The sequence below is a fragment of the Elephas maximus genome, chromosome 6 (assembly GCF_024166365.1).
Source record: "Elephas maximus indicus isolate mEleMax1 chromosome 6, mEleMax1 primary haplotype, whole genome shotgun sequence".
NCBI classification, from domain to species: Eukaryota; Metazoa; Chordata; class Mammalia; order Proboscidea; family Elephantidae; genus Elephas; species Elephas maximus.
In genome coordinates this window covers 87476931-87494713 of record NC_064824.1, presented here as the reverse complement: position 1 = coordinate 87494713, position 17783 = coordinate 87476931, and the positions used below count along the sequence as shown (strand labels likewise).

Genomic DNA, 17783 nt, shown 5'->3' with positions numbered 1-17783 from the left:
AAGTAATGAATAGGATTTGATATTTTCATAGTCCCATTTGTTCCACATACTTGCCATCTTTTGCTATTATATATAAAAGTAGGAGGTTTGATTCAGTAGTTAAGTCACTGAAGTATTATCAGTTAGATATCAACAGTCAGTGAAAAGTAGTTAACTCACTGAAATATTATCAGTTAGATATCAACCAGTCAGTGAATGTGAATTTATTGGTATAGGAACTTAAACATGATAAGCACTCAATGTGTGTTCATTATTATTTTCTGTTGGAATCTAATAAGAACTACAGGATGCAGGTTTTGCTGGATAAAGCACTGGGGAGCTTAATTAAAAGCATTGGAAAGAAAGAATTTGGTTCTTCATGTAGAATCTGTAGGAATTTCTGGGTGTGCATATGCAGCCAGAATATCTCAGAGCATAAGCATGCCATTAAATTCCAAAATTTGAATTGCTGCAGATGTATTATAAGTGGTCTGTGAAGAGTATAATGGTTTAGAAGACAACTTATCTCTTGCTGTGAAAATTTAAAGCCCTAAATTGATTCAGCATGAACTCCATCTTGAAAATGAGCACTGGAATGTTTTAATTATGTAAGATCAAGATGTAGATATGAACTGTAAAAAACAATCAATAACACAGCATTGTTTTAAACTCTTACCTGAAAAACAATTGATTATATTTACAGCTATATGGTTATTGCTATCTCGAGTAATGCCTTATATATGGGTGGCCATCAGTAAATTTTTCAAACTATATGACAACATAGTTCAAGCATCTTTCAACAACTCTATTTGATCCTTTATCAAATTTGATTATTTCACTTAAGGAAAAATACCTAAAGGAAACTCTAAGGGAGAGTGTTTTTTTGGTTTTTAGTGATATATATTAAAAGGCTCATTTACAAAGAAATGTGCATTTTTATATATTCACAAGTCTTAAAAATCTCATTATTACTAGAGCCAAATGAAATTCATACATTCAAAACTTTAAAAAGTCCTTACAATTTTCCTTAAACAGGAAGGGTTGTAATCTGTTACCATATGAAGGTTAGGTGATATTTAATCAAGTATTTTTGTTGGAAATAGACTAATGTTTTGCTCTTGAAATGGAGCAATTTGTATGTCTGAACTCTTGTTATTAATTAAACATTAATTGAAGTGCTAATCAAAGAATTACGTTGATTTTTATGTTATTTGCTTTTATATCTGTATGATATGACATTTCCATTTCTTTTTTATGTACAGATAATCTCCCAACAATGCTAGATTTCTGATTTTTCATCATGCAACTTTTGTTGGTGATCTATTAAGGTACTTATGATACACAGGCTACCCATACAATCTCTGGTTATTATTTAAAAAATACTAATTTGTTACTTAATAATCTCAGTACTCTGAAATACAATTTCCTGTTTAAGTTCCATTATTATGAGGTAACCTGTTCACATTGATACAGCCATTATATTGAGAACAATAGCATCACTAGGCCATTTTTAGCATGTTGTAGAACTATAAATAATGGAACGAAGTAAATTTATTTAATTAACAACCCAAGCAAGGTCTCTGAGAACAATGTCTAGATCAGTCATTCAGAATAAGTCCTGGGCTTGCACAATGTGCATTAAGAATTCCCCAGTCTAGACATATCCATGCAGCTGAAGGGCTGGTTATACTGGCCTTCCCTTGGCCTAGGGTCTTTTGATTATTCTTTGTCATCTACTCCTACTTCCCCTCACTCTGGAATCAACCAGTACGGGGACTTTTCTTACTTAGCCTCTACCGTCACTTCCTTTTTTGTTTTCTCTCGCAGAAAGATCGTACATTTTTTTTTTTTTAATCTTTCAATTCCACTTTAGACAATTTATCTCTCATGTATCTCTATAGCTGCAAGTCTCTCCCTCTTTTTTCTAATTCTTCCTCAGTTACCTAAGGAGAATTTTCTCCTTTCTTCAATTCATCCCTTTTCCATTCCGGTCCCTCCTTCTCCCAAGTCTCTTGTCCTCTTCTTCCTTCTTTCTTCTTCCCCCTCCCTCCTTATTCTCCTCCTTCCTCTTGGTATTTGGGAGTGAAAAGTGTTCATGTAAACATGACACAAAAAATGTACGTGTAATGTTAGTTATCCACTAGTGTGGCGAAAAGAGAAAGGTAAGTTTTAAAGTAAAAATAAGCATAATTTCAACTTCTGTAGTCAGATATATAAGGACTGGAAGTAAACCTGGAAAAGTGAATATAATTCAGTTTATCTGGCTTGTAGAATCAATCTTATTTTTATGGATATATTTTTTTGGAGGAAGGGGTTACAAATCAAATTCTTGTTCAAAGCATTTAGAAGTTCTTTTCAGAATCTTTTCAAAATTTATTTCTACATCTTTGCTTCTGAAGCTGCCTTTTTTCTGCTCAGCAAATTATACTTTTAAAATAAATTATTAATTAATTTGATGAATTTGATTATTTTGTCTTTTGTGTAAGTATCATTACAATAAACTAGTTTTATTTAACATCTAATTGAAAATACATTTTTTAAAACTGTGTGACATATAATATGTTTTTGTGGACTGATATACAATTCTTGTCACCATTTCTAACATTATTTATATGGTAAATATATTTTGACTTACAAACGTACTTTTAGAGGAATATCTATTTGAAGGTTGGTGACTTTCTGAATTATGCTCTTTGGGAACTTTGAAGTGTTATAGTGAGAGTAAAATGACATTTTTTCTCTTTTATTGTTTCCTTCAATAGGAGACGCTTGAAACGCTCAAATATATGCTAACAAATAAGAGAATGACTTAAGGAAAAAGCACTGCAGATCACTCATCACCACAAAATCATATGTGTGTGTGTGTGAGTGAATGTGTGTTGGCTGTGCTGTGGTAGCGTGTGTGTGGCTGTGATGCTGGAAGCTATGCCACTGGTATTTCAAATACTAGCAGGGTCACCAATGGTGGACAGGTTTCAGCAGAGCTTCCAGATTAAGACAGACTAGGAAGAAGGACCTGGCAATCTATTTCTAAAACTACTGGCCAGTAAAATCTTTATGAATAGCAGTAGTACATTGTCCAGTATAGTGCTGGAAGATGAGCCCCTCAGGTTGAACACTCTCAAACACAGCAATGATTGTGAGCATGGCGCAGGATCCAGCAGTATTTCTTTCTGTTTTACATACGATAGTTATGAGTCTGAACCAACTTGATGGCACCTAACAACAACAGCAAATTATATACAGTTAAATTCTTAGATAGTTGGAAAATGTGAAAGAAGTGTGTGTGTATGCATGTGTGTGTGAGTGTGTATGTATGTATGTGTGTTGGAGAGGTATAGAATTATTTATAATTGTGCTTTTCACATATTTCCATTGAAGGATTATTAAAGACAAAGGAGAAAGAACAATGGAGGGGAGGTTTGGATGTAAGGGAGGAGTGACTAGGAGCAGCCTCTTTCTTCAGTTTGTCATGTTTTATTTTAAACATTTATGCAAACTTTCATTGTATTTCATATCATATACATTTGTTTTAATATCAAAACAAGACCAGGTAGAGTTATTTTGTTCTCAAATCTGACTAAAATTGATACCACAAAGAGCTATGCTATGTCTAGCCTTACTTTCAAGCATTTCTTGGCACAGTACCACATATCTTGGGAATTTGTATACGTTCATTTGAGAAGCATATATCTATACTGACACATAAACTCACCATGGCCAGGTGAAACTAGTCCATCTAGAGGCAGATATTTTGATTCCAGCAGATGTTTATATGCAGGTGACTGAAGTAGCTGTGTCCAAACTCAAAGCAACTCAAACCAAGCATAGTAACAGGAACCTCTGATCCTCATTCTATCTTTGGCTTCTCTTCTGTCTCATCCTCCAGGACTGAGCCAGCAGATGGATTGATGATATTTGTTTCACAAATTAATTAAAAATCAAAAGTGTTAATAAAATGTTTAATGGTTTGCTTTTTAGCTGATTAAAATGTCCCTATGTTGACATTTCCTGGGATGCCAAGAAGAAGACACTCTAAAAGGCTCCTCAGTGTGGGCGAGTCAAATGTGCTGGATATGAAAATCTGGCCCAGATTGTCTCTGTTTTGTGTTCAGTTGTGCATGTATTTCTTCTAAGTTGAGTAAAGTTATTTTAGATTATCAGATACCTTAAAGGTATTTTTCGTGCAAAGAAGAAATGGCTTGCAAAAATTTTGTTTTTCATCTTTCTGGTGTCAATTTAGTTCAAGTGCAGACATCGACTAAGCTGTAGAGAAATACTCAGTTTTGGGAGGTGGAGCCAACATAGCACTCTAGACAGATACACCGTGCCATTCCTCTGCAGCAAAGACCGGAAAAACTAAGTACAACAGATAAAAACATCAGTCCTGGAACCCTAAGCATCAAATGAAGGGATAAAGAACTAGACCAAGCACTGAATGGAAGAAGAAACTGATGGAAAATAGAGAAAAAGGGGAGATATAGAGTGCAGGTCCCTTGCCAACTAACAAGGCACAGCTTTGTCATCTTGGTACACAGGCAGCAATGACCCTGGGCAAAGAGTACAGGAAGACAACTTCACAGAGCACCCAACAGGAGACACAGCACCTGGTAACCAGAGAAACACACTTTCCCACCCCTCATCCTTCTACCCTGTATGCCAGCCCAACCACAGGGCTCCAAAATACATAAAACAAACTCTAGCAGTACTGAAAAGAGAAATAGACAGTTCCACTGTAATAGTTGGAGACTTCAACACACCACTTTTGGTAAAAGACAAAACATCTAGGAAGAAATTCAACAAAGATACAGAAGATCTAAAGGCCAAATCAAGCAGCTTGACCTCATGAACATACATGGAACACTTCACCCAACAGCAGCAAAGTATACATTCTTTTCCAATGCACATGGAACATTCTCCAGAATAGATCACATTTTAGGCCACAAAGCAACCCTTAATAAAATCCAAAACATCAAAACAGTACAAAGCATTCTCTCTGATTACAATGCCATAAAAGTAGAAATTAATAACAGGAAGAGAAAGAAAAAAAAAATCAGATACATAGAAACTGAATAACACCTTCCTTAAAAACAACTGGCTAATATAAGAAATTGAGGGAGTCAAAAATTCCTAGAATCAAATGAAAATGAAAACATGTCATACCACAACGGCAGTGCTCAGAGGACAATTTTTAGTAGTAAATGCACACATCGAAAAAGAACAGGCCAAAATCGAAACATTAGCTCTGCAACTCAAACAAATAGAAAGAGAACAGCAAATGGATCCCACAGCAACCAGAATAATGGAAGTAATAAAGATTAGAGCAGAAATAAATGAAATAGAGAACAGAAAAACAATAGAATGAATCAACAAGACCAAAAGTTGGTCCTTTGAAAGATCAACAAACCGTCCACCAAACTGACAGAAGAAAAATAGGAGAGGAAGCAAATGACCCAAAGAAGACATGAGATGAGGGGTCATTATGACAGACCCCACTGAAATAAAAAGGATCACAAAAGAATATTATGAAAAATTGTACTCCGACAAAAAGCATTCCCCCAGAGAACAGGAACAAGACAAGGATGCCCTTTATCACCACTCTTATTTGATATTGTGCTGGAAGTCCTAGTTAGAGGAGTAAGGCAAGAAAGAAATAAAGGGCATCCAAATTGGAAAGGAAGAAGTAAAACTATCTTAATCTCAGATAATATGATCCTATACATACAGAACCTGTCATGGATTGAATTGTATCCCCCCAAAATATGTGTCAACTTGGTTAGGCCATGATTCCCAGTATTGTGTGGTTGTCCCTCATTTTGCATTTGTAATTTTATGTTAAAGAGCATTAGGGTGGGACTGTAACACCTTCACTAAGGTCACGTCCCTGATCCAATGTAAATGCAGTTTTCCTGTGGTGTGGCCTGCACCACCTTTTATTTTTCAAGAGATCAAAGGAAAGGGAAGCAAGCAGAGAGTAGGGACATCTAGTACTGCCAAGAAAGCAGTGCAGGGAGCAGAGCACATCCTTTGGACCTGAGGTTCCTGTGCTGAGATGCTCCCAGACCAAGGGAAGATTGATGACAAGGACCTTCCACCAGAGCCAACAGAGAAAGCCTTCCCTGGAGCTGATGCCCTGAATTTGGACCTCTAGCTACTAGACTGTGAGAAAATAAATTTGTCTTTGTTAAAGCCATCCACTTGTGGTATTTCTATTATAGCAGCACTAGATGACTAAGACCGAACCCCAAAGAGTCCACAGAAAACTACCGGAACTAATAGAAAGATTCAACAGAGTAGCAGGTTACAAGATCCACACAGAAAAATCAGTTGGATTTCTACACACCAACAAAGAGAAAGTTGAAAAGGAAATCGGGAAAACAATACCATTTATTATAGCCCCTAAAAAGATAAAATACTTAGGAATAAATCTAACCAGAATGTGAAAGAACTATACAAGGAAAACTGCAAAACACTACTGCAGGAAACCAAAAGAGACCTCCATAAATGGAAAAAAACTACCACGCTCATGGATAGGGGGATTCAACATTGTGAAAATGTCAATTCTACCCAAAGTGATCCACAAATATAATGCAGTCTTGGTCCAAATAGCAACGGCATTCTTTAATGAAATGAAAACCCTAATCACCAATTTTATATGGAAGGGAAAGAGGCCCCAGATAAGCAAAGCATTATTGAAGAAAAAGAACAAAGTAGGAATCCTAACACTACCTGATCTCAGAATCTGCCATGCAACCATGGTAGTCAAAACAGCCTGGTACTGGTACAACAACAGACGCAAAGACCGATGGAACAGAATCAAGAACCCAGACATAAATCCATCCACCTATGGTCACTTGACCTTTGACAAAAGACCAAAGTCAATTAAATGGGGAAAAGACAGTCTCTTTAAAAAATGGTGCTGGAAAAACTGGGTGTTCATCTGTAAGAAAAATGAAACAGGACCCATACATCATACCATACACAAAAACTAACTCAAAATGGATCAGAAACCTAAATATAAAACCTAAAATGATAAAGGTCATGGGAGAAAAAAATAAGGACTATGCTAGGTGTCCTAATACATTGCATAAATACAATACAAACCATACCTAACCATGCACAAGCACCAGAAGATAAACTAGATAAGAAACCCTAAAAATTAAACACTTATGCTTATCGAAAGACTTCCCCAAAAGAGTAAGAAGAGACCCTACAGACTGTGAAAAAAAATTTGGCTACGACATATTCAATAAGGGTCTAATCTCTAAAACTATAGACTACTTCAGCACTTCAACAACAAAAAGAGAAACAGTCCAGTTAAAAAATGGGTGAAGGATATGAACAGACATTTCACCAAAGAAGACATTCAAGTGGCTATCAGACACATGAGGAAATGCTGGCAATCACTATCCATTAGAGAAATGCAAATGAAAACTACAATGAGATACCATCTCACCCCGACATAACTGGCATTAAAAAACAAAACAAAACAAAAAAAACCCCATAAAATCACAAGTGTTGGAGAGGCTGAGAGGAGATCGGAAGTCTTATGTGAAGCGGGTGGGAATGCAAAATGGTGCAACCATTTTGGAAAACAATATGGTGCTTACTTAGAAAGCTAGAAATAGAAATACCATATGATCCAGCAATCCCACTCCTAGGAATATATCCTAGAGAAATAAGAGCCGTCACACGAATAGACATATGCACATCCATATTCATTGCAGCATTGTTCACAATAGCAAAAAGATGGAAACAACCAAAGTGTCCATTAACAGATGAATGGATAAAAAAACTATAGTACATATAGAACAATATCATTAATATCATACGCAAGTGAAATTTTGCTGAAGATCATTCAAAAACGGCTGCAACAGCATATCGACAGGGAACTGCCAGAAATTCAGGCTGGTTTCAGAAGAGGACGTGGAACCAGGGATATCATTGCTGATGTCAGATGGATCCTGGCTGAAAGCAGAGAATACCAGAAGGATGTTGAAGGATGTTTACCTGTGTTTTATTGACTATGCAAAGGCATTCGACTGTGTGGATCATAACAAACTATGGATAACACTGCGAAGATAGGGAATTCCAGAACACTTAATTGTGCTCTTGAGGAACTTTTACATAGATCAAGAGGCAGTTGTTCAGATAGAACAAGGGGATACTGATGGGTTTAAAGTCAGGAAGAGTGTGCATCAGGGTTGTATTCTTTCACCATACCTATTTAATCTGTATGCTGAACAAATAATCCAAGAAGCTGGACTATATGAAGAAGAACAGGGCATCAGGATTGGAGGAAGACTCATTAACAACCTGCGTTATGGACATGACACAACCTTGCTTGCTGAAAGTGAAGAGGACTTGAAACACTTACTAATGAAGATCAAAGACCACAGCTTTCAGTATGGACTGCACCTCAACATAAAGAAGACAAAAATCCTCACAACTGGACCAATGAGCAACATCATGATAAACGGAGAAAAGATTGAAGTTGTGAAGGATTTCATTTTACTTGGATCCACAATCAACAGCCATGGAAGCAGCAGTCAAGAAATCAAAAGACGCATTGCATTGGGCAAATGTGCTGCAAAGGACCTCTTCAAAGTGTTGAAGAACAAAGATTTCACCCTGAAGACTTAAGGTGCCCCTGACCCAAGCCATGGTATTTTCAGTCACATCATATGCACGTGAAAGCTGGACAATGAATAAGGAAGACCAGAGAAGAGTTGACACCTTTGAATTGTGGTGTTGGTGAAGAATATTTAATATATCATGGACTGCCAAAAAAAAAAAAAGAATCTTTTTTTTTTTTTGCCAAAAGAACAAATAAATCTGTCTTGGAAGAAGTGAGGCCAGAGTGCTCCTTAGAGGCAAGGACGGTGAGACTGCATCTTACATACTTTGGACATGTTATCAGGAGGGATCAGTCCCTGGAGAAGGACATCATGCTTGGCAGAGTACAGGGTCAGCGGAAAAGAGGAAGACCCTCAATGAGGTGGATTGACACAGTGGCTGCAACAGTGAGCTCAAGCATAACAATGATTGTAAGGATGGCGCAGTGTTTCGTTCTGTTGTGCATAGGGTCGCTATAAGTTGGAACTGACTGGACGGCACCTAACAACAACAACAACACATACACACAATGGAATACTATGCAATAATAAAGAACAATGATGAATCCACGATACATCTCACAACATGGAGGGTATCATGCTGGGTGAAATAAATCAATCAAAAAAGGACAAATATTGTAGGAGACTACTGTTATAAAAGCCCATGAAAAGGTTTACACACAAAAAAACAATCTTTGATGGTTACAAGGGATGGGAGGAGTGGAGAGGGGCAGTTACTAAGCAGATAGTTGGCTGTTGCTGTTAGGTGCTGTTGACTCAGTTCCAACTCATTGCGACCCTGTATATAGCAGAATGAAACACTACATGGTCCCCTGCCATCCACACAATTGTTGCTTATGCTTGATCCCATTGTTCCAGATCCTGTGTCAATCAATCTCGGTGATGGTCTTCCTCTTTTTCACTGACTCTTTCCTAAGCATGACATCCTCCTCCAAGGACTGGTCCCTACCGATAACATGTCCAAAGTACATGAGACAAAGTCTCGCCATCCTCACTTTCAAGGAGTACTTTGGCTGTACTTCTTTCAAGACAGACTTGTTGCTTCTAACAACAACAACAAAAAAATTAGCCATGGTATATTCAATATTCTTTGTCAACACCATATTTCAAAGGCATCAATTCTTCTTTGGCCTGCCTTAGTCATTGTCCAGCTTTCACATGCATATGAGGTGATTGAAAACACCATGGCTGTGTCAGGCATACCTTAGTCCTGAAAGTGACATCTTTGCTTTTCACCACTTCATAGATTCTTGCAGCCTGTTAAATTTGTCATTATGCTCTTGTATTAGTTCCTCTATTAGTTCCATTATGCTCCTTAAGTTTCTCTACTGCTTCGTCTGTGTGTTCCCTGGCTTGTTCTATGTTTTGCCTGATTTCTTGAAGAGTCCTTTGTATTAGTCTGTTGAATTCTACCTCAAGTAATTCCAAGAAGTTATATTCCTCTGGAAGATTTCTTGATTCTTTGTTTTGGTGGCTTGCTGGAGCCATCATGGTCCGCCTCCCTGTGCAATTTGATATTGACTCTTGTCTACAAGCCATCAATAAGTTATTATATTTATTTATTTTATGTTTGCTTACTGTGTCCTAGCTTCTTGTTTTGTTTTTTGATATGCCCAAATAGGCTGATTCATTTGAGCTAGTTTGATTATTGACATCTTTAAAGCTCTCACATCTTGTCTCCAGGTGGCCAGAACTATTACTGAGCCCAGGGGTCTGTTTACTTGTGTGGATTCAGATCAGATGTCCAGATCATTGGTCACCGAGTGTGTGATGCAGGCTCTCACCTGCAGTCCTAGACAGGCAGGGGTGTTTGGAGTAGGCACAGGTATCTGGCTGCAGTACGGGGTCATGTGCTGATCAAGGCAGGGGGCTGACTGCTGCCCCTGAGTGTCTGGAAGGAAGGCATGCCCCTGTTCCCTAGAGTGCATAGGTGGATGGGTTTTGCAGCTGGACTATGGGCACCCAATTCTGTTAGCTGTAAGGACTGAGAGTCACCACTTATTCTTGGACCCCTGTAGCAGGTGGCTAGGTGGAGTGGTTGGAGCCACCAGTCCTTAGGCCCCTGATATGCATAGGTGAGGACCCTACTTACTGGGTAGGGCGGTGTCAAATGTCACAAATCTGCCGCTCCTCCCTATAGCAGATACAGATGAAAATAGGCTTCAGGTATATACCCTGTTATACTGTGCTAATGAGGGCCTATGGTGTTGCAATGGGCCCACACAGGTCTATACAGGGGTGAAAGGCATTCAAAGTCCGTGGACCTTTTATGCCTGTGCCTAGGCAATGTGGCTGTCCCTACCCTGAGTTCCCGGCTTAGGGTAGCTGAGAGATTATTTTTTCCTGTTTGTTAGTTTGTTCCCTGTCCAAAGCCGGGAGAATGGCTCAGGGCATGCTACTGGTCCTAATTCTAGACCAGCGCATGCAGCAATCACTGAAGCTGACTGGGATGGAACAGAGAAGGGAGGGAGCAGGAAATGGGAGAGAGGTACTTCCAAAAAGGGTTTTTTTTTTTGATCCACTCGGTGGGTTAGATGCTTGTACTTATCTTTCACTCACTGAGTGCCAAATCTTGCTGGTTCTGGAGGTTTTCTTTATGTTGAAGTGCAGTCTATACTGAAGGCTGTAGTATTTGATCTTCATCAGTAACTAGATAGTAGATAGGTGTTAACTTTGATATAGGGAATTCAACACAAAGTGACCAAGGCAAAGTCATAGAAGCTTCCTAGACACATTCAAACACCTGAGAGACCTAGTTACTGGGGCTGAGGGCTGGGGACCATTGCCTCAGGAGACATTTAGGTCAACTGGTATAACATAGTTCATAAAGAAAGAATTCTACATCCTACTTTGGTGAGTAGCATCTGGAGTCTTAGAAGCTTGCGAGCAGCCATTGAAGATACATCTGTTGGTCACATCCCATCCAGAGCAAAGGAGAATGAAGAAAACCAAAGACACTAGGAAAATATTAGTCAAAAGGTCTAATGGACCACATACACCTCAGTCTCCACAGCCTAAGTCCCAAAGAACTAGATGGTTCCTAGCTACCACCACTGACGGTCCTGACAGGTATCACAATGTTTCTGTTGTTAGGTGCCATCTAGTCAGTTCCAATTCATAGTGACCCTACGCATAACAGAATGAAACACTTCTTGATCCTGCGCCAACCTCACAATTGCTTCTATGCTTAAGCCCATTGTTGTAGCCACTGTGTCAATCGATCTCATTGAGGGTCTTTGTCTTTTTTGCTGACTCTCTACCAAGCATGATATCTTTCTCAGATATCCAAAGTGTGTCAGACATAGTCTCACCATCCTTTCTTCTAAGGAGTGTTCTGGCTGTACTTCTTCCAAGACAGATTTTTTTTGTTCTTTTGGCAGTCCATGGTATATTCATTATTCTTTGCCAACACCAGTTCTTCGGTCTTCCTTATTCATTGTCCAGCTTTAGCGTGCATGTAAAGTGATTGAAAACACCATGCTTGGGTCAGGTGCACCTTAGCCTTCAAGGTGACATCTTTGCTTTTTAACACTTTAAAGAGGTCTTTTGCAGCAGATTTGCCCAATGCATTGCGTCATTTGATTTCTTGACTGCTGCTTCCATAGGTGTTGATTGTAGATACAAGTAAAATGAGATCCTTGATAACTTCAATTTTTTCTCCATTTATCATGATGTTGCTTATTGGTCCAACTGTGAGGATTTTTGTTTCCTTTATGCTGAGGTCTAATCCATACTGGAGCCTGTAGTCTTTGATCTTCATCAGTAAGTGCTTTAGTCCTCTTCATTTTCAACAAGCAATGTTGTGTCATCTGCATAATGCATTTTGTTAATGAAATCTTACTCCAATCCTGATGCCCCATTCTTCTTCATATAGTCCAGTTTCTCAGATTATTTGCTCAGCATACTGATTGAATAAGTATGGTAAAAGGATACAACCCTGACCCACACCTTTCTTGACTTTAAACCAAGCACTATTCCCTTATGCTGTTTGAACGACTCCCTCTTTATCTATGTATAGTTTCTGCATGAGCACAATTAAGTGTTCTGGAATTCCCATTCTTCACAATGTTATCTGTAATTTGTTATGATTTACATACATTTACTACCCCTAAATTTTGGTCAATCTAATAATCTTGAACAACAGCTAATCAATTTTACAACTTTTCAGTTCCTAAAATAAATATTATAATTTTAATGTACATATCTTTGAATGTTTAAACAGGGCCAGATTATCTAATAAACAAGGCACACACATGCCCAGTTGTGCCTTCCCACCAATCTGCAGTGCACAATTTCACCTGTTCCCCACCACATCAAAGATGTGGTGAAGCCGTGTTGAACTTGCTCACCACAGATCAGCAAGTAAATACGATTAAGCCTGTGTATATGTTGCTCAGTGCGAGCTGGTGTATACCATGTATACTGCTTAAGCTGCCCCTGTTTTAAAGCAACACATACTCAACCCTCAAATCCTTGGCACACCAATACAAAGAAATAAACTAACATCAAAAGATAAACTTTTGTGCTTTGAACTCGTCACATCTTCTAGTGCCATCAGATGCCCCTTTTGAGTACAGTGTTAAGCTCTGGCATTATTATTTCAGAGATAATGACAGCTGAATTAAGCACAGTGAAGTCCTAGGTAACAAAAGCATACTTGCATTATTAACTGAATCTGTGTCACTTCCCATTGTAAAGACTACTCATTGAGGAAACTGCACCAGAACTTCCTAATATATTATCACATCTATTGGCTTTGTTTATTGTTGTTACTGTATGGCGTTGGGTTGATTCTGACTCATGGAGACCCTATAGGACAGAGTAGAACTGCCCCATAGGGTTTCCTATACTGTAGCCTTTAAGGGAGCAGATTTCCAGGTCTTTTCTCCCTCCGAGCCGCTGGTGGGTTCCAACTGCTGACCTTTGGGTTAGCAGCTGAGGGGTTAAACATTGTGCAACCAGGGATGGCAATCCTAAAAATGCTCATGATGGAATTGTCACAGTTTGGGTTATCTGGAAATAGATGTTAGGGATCAACACCTCTGGGAGGGATTGGGTGGGTGCAGAATTGGATAGAGGGAGAAGCCAACCTGTGATGCAGATCCAACAAAGCCCCAGTCAACACCACGGGGAACACTGGATTGTATATGGACTGTTAGGATTTTTCCACAGTGGGCCAAAATGGCCTAGCATTTATAGTCCACAGCAATCAGTCATTGGATATGGGCTGCTCTGGGAAGGCATGTCTTTGGGTGAGGTGATTCTACAGCTGCGGCAAATCTTGAAGAAGCTGACAGGTTTAGCTCTCTCCTGATGATCCTCCCAGCAGCTGGGGCAACAAGTCCCTTTTTGAGGAGGAATCTGGGCAGCACATCTCCATATATGTCATAGTTTGCCCCTTGTGCCACTTGGATTCATTTCTTCCTATATGTTAACCAAATTAATAGCAACTAGTTACAAAAATTGTATTTTCAGCATGCTCTAAATTTAGGATATAAACTTAGAGATGTGGGATGTTCATCAAAAAATTATGAGATCGTCCATGACATGGAGGAACCTTGAAAACATTATGCTGAGTGAAAAATGTTATAGATGAAAGGACAGATATTATATGATCTCACTTATATAAAATACCCAGAATAAGCAAATGCAGGGAGACCAAAGTTTATTAATGGTTACAAGATGCAGGTAAGAGGGGGAAATGGCAAGGTGTTGGTTAAGGTATATGGAGTATCTGTTAAGGGTGTTGAAAAAAATTGGAAATGGATAATGGTGATGTTTGTACAACATGGAGAACATAAATAATGTCACTGAATTGTACAAGTAAAAATGGTTGAAATGACAAATATTTTGTTATATATATATTTCACCACAATAAAAAATTAGCAAATCACCTGAAGAATTAAGTACCAAACTTTATTCAAATAATATATTCTTTTCCATTATTGGTGATATTTAATGTCATACACCGCAATTTTGGCCAGATCACAATGTAAGTTCTGTCATGTATAGATGTAAAATCTTATTTGTGTTTTGATTTCTGCTTTTCTATGATTTGGATACGACAAGTTTTTAGCACAAAACTTTATCCTCAGGAAATCCCTTCTCCATTTGTTTTTAGGCCTTGCTTAGCTCTCCCATGAAACAAATAAAAGCATTTTCTGTTTTAGTCAGGTAAATAAATTGAATCTCTGGTGAAATTTTTGTTTTCTGAGTTACTCATGCAGTCAAACCAGACTGTGGAGCTGTTTAACTATGTTATTAGCGATTTTACAATGAAGGCCTTCAATAAAGTGAAAGTGCAGAAAATTTGGGTAAACAATCTCATATAAATGTGTAAAGCCAATGTAATTCACTGCAATTTAAGAAAAGAGCTTAATTTTAGAAAGAGCAAAAACTTTAGAAAGAATGAAAATTATTAGCCTCCCGCTCTTAGAATATAAACAAAGGAATAAAAATGGATAAATTCAAAGATAAAATTATGGGAATTCTTATTTCCCAAGTATTTTTACCCTCAAATATTTAATGATTATAATTCTAGGAGAGAATGTATCATTCACTGTGCTTAACCTGGTCCAGCAATGTGGGCAGGGCATTACTAAAGGGTATTTTAAGCATGCTGTTGTTCCGGCGTAATTAACAGTGTCATGTTTATACTTGCTGTTTATTTCAGTGAACTTTTAATGTGACAGACACTGAGGTATATGCTCTCACAGATGATCTTTTTTAATCGTCACAAGAAATCCTTTGAGGTGGTATACACATGCCCATTTTTCTGGAGAGAAAACAGAGTTTAGAGAGATTATATGGCTTTCCCAAAGTGTCACATTTCTAGTCTTTGGGGGTAATGTCAGAACAGAAACCCCAATGTCTCTGACATCAGAGCCAATTCCTATTTAGGTATTTGATACCACTTTGTGTGGCCCAGCTAAGTCCTAGGCCCTAACAACTCTCTCCCCCACTCCCCCCCACCCCCGCCCCAGTCACCCAGCACCATCTTCAGGAAGGAGTCTCTTTCCATTAACCTCATGACTACTTACTCCTCAGACCCACACAGTCTGCAGGACTCTCCCCTCTTCTTGCCCTGGCTTCTCTTCCCTGAAAATGGTTGCCATTGATTCTTTGGGATCCTTCTTCTCCCAAGACTGACTGAAGAGTAAGATACAGTTCAACCCTCCTTTCTTTTTTGTTGTCCCAAACACTAAGTTATTTTATTTCTCCCAGTTTGCTGCCAAATACATGTTATTTTATTTTTCCACCTTAAAACAGTGGGTAAGTTTTAGGCGATAACAGAAAACCTGAGAACATTTCACTGTTTCCTAATTTTATGAAGGCTCTAGATGGATAATTTCTGATGTAGTTCCTGACTCCCTTCTGAGAATACAAAGACTTGATTAAAAAAAAAAAATGCAGCTACAGAAGCAAAGATAAAGACATATAGAAAGATATTTTGTACATAACTTTGCATGCTGGGAAAAAAGACAAACTTTAGAAGAAGTATAATATGTAGCGTAGCAAGAAATATGTACAGTATGAGAAGACCGTGAGTATTATTACTTAGGCATCAGAACCTTGACCCCAGTTGGCTCAAGTATGTATATAACAACATCAAAACCAAAACCAAAAACCAAACCCGCTGCCATCGAGTTGATTCTGACTCATAGCGACCCTATAGGACAGAGTAGAACTTCCCCATAGAGTTTCCAAGGAGCGCTTGGTGGATTCGAACTGCTGACCTCTTGGTTAGCAGCCGTAGCACTTAACTACTATGCCACCAGGGTTTCCAACAACATCTAAAGAGGTCTCTAAATTGGAGATTAATGCATGCTATGGAAAGATATACTGAGTAGAATTAATTCTATTCTCTTTCATGAGAACTGTTACCAATACATACCTGATTATGATAAACTCTAAAGGGCACATAGGGCATCCTTATGTCAGTCTCTAGTTCCATCTTGCTCCTGGAGTTACCCACTGCTATCAAGTTGATTCTGATTCATAACGACCCTATAGGACAGAGTAGAACTGCCCCATAAGGTTTCCAAGGGTATAAATCTTTATGGAAGCAGACTGCCACATCTTCCTCCTGTGGAGTAGGGTTCTAACTGCTGACTTTTGGATTATCAGCCAAGCACTTTAACCACTGTTCCACCAGGGCTTCTGACTCCTGGAGTTAGTCTTTACTAATTCTGGATGTTACTATTTTTTTCTAAGTGTCACATGGTATCATGTGTATTAAGAAAGGTCTTGTTGATTTAAGGCCCCTTTTTTGTTGAGTTTTGGCTTAAGCAGGTACCTATAAACAATATGAGAGAACCGTGAATTCTTTTGAAACTCAAACGAAATGGATTAGTTGTTCCAGAAGTTACTGCCATCCTTTAACGTAGAGTTATTTGTCAGTGGAAATAGTTCCTGATGTTGTAGCTCTCCCTCCAACCTGAGTGCTCTGTTCACTGGTGCTACTGGTATTGTTTTGGGATCAGAACATCTCTGAACCTGCAAGGGTAGTACATTTTAACCCTCTTACTGGAAAACATCCTTTTCTTAGTGGGAAAAGGAACATTCTCCCATAGCACTAGAAGACAGATTCTAGCGGCATTTCATTAAACATCAGTGCAGAAACAGCACGTAAATTACAATGTAATCCTTCCTTCCCCATAGCAAGTAGGTTTCTTTAGGCAATATTTATCAGGCACCCCTCTTATTTAATGGCCTAAAAAGATCAGTCCATTTTTAAAAAGTACTCCTAAAGTATTGAAATATGTGTGCCCTTCTAGTTATAGGCAGAATATTAAGTCTTGGCAGTTCTTCCATGCAGGTTACATAGAATTGAGCCAAAAGTGGGTCCACGGATATAGTATCTGGTGATTTCCTAACACAGTGATACCATCACGTGACACAAATACAGGATGATTTTAATGATTACCTCAAAGCAGTCAGGGCCCGATTGAATTCATGCAGTTTCCAAATTATTTCTTTTTTTGAAAGCCAATAGAATTGTGTATATGAAAGTGAATATTAAAACTTTGTTATTTAAAAACTTTAAAGTAAAGCGAACTAAACAGCAATTAGATTTTCTTGGGTAGTAGTGGAGAAAATGCAAATATTAGTTGTGTGCAAATAACTGTGGGTTCAATACAATATTTTTCTGACTGTTCACTGGGAAAA

The 17783-nt window shown here is 38.4% G+C and overlaps 1 protein-coding gene across 1 annotated transcript in view; it reads left to right on the top strand.

Annotated features, from left to right (window-relative positions):
* The window catches only part of LOC126077915 (translation initiation factor IF-2-like), a 420687-nt gene extending 413163 nt beyond the window's left edge, over positions 1–7524 (top strand). The window contains exon 2 of the mRNA XM_049887665.1: positions 7514–7524. The gene's annotated coding sequence lies outside the window, so the exon portion shown is untranslated. The remainder of the gene's footprint in view (positions 1–7513) is intronic.
* Positions 7525–17783: the final 10259 nt, after the last annotated feature.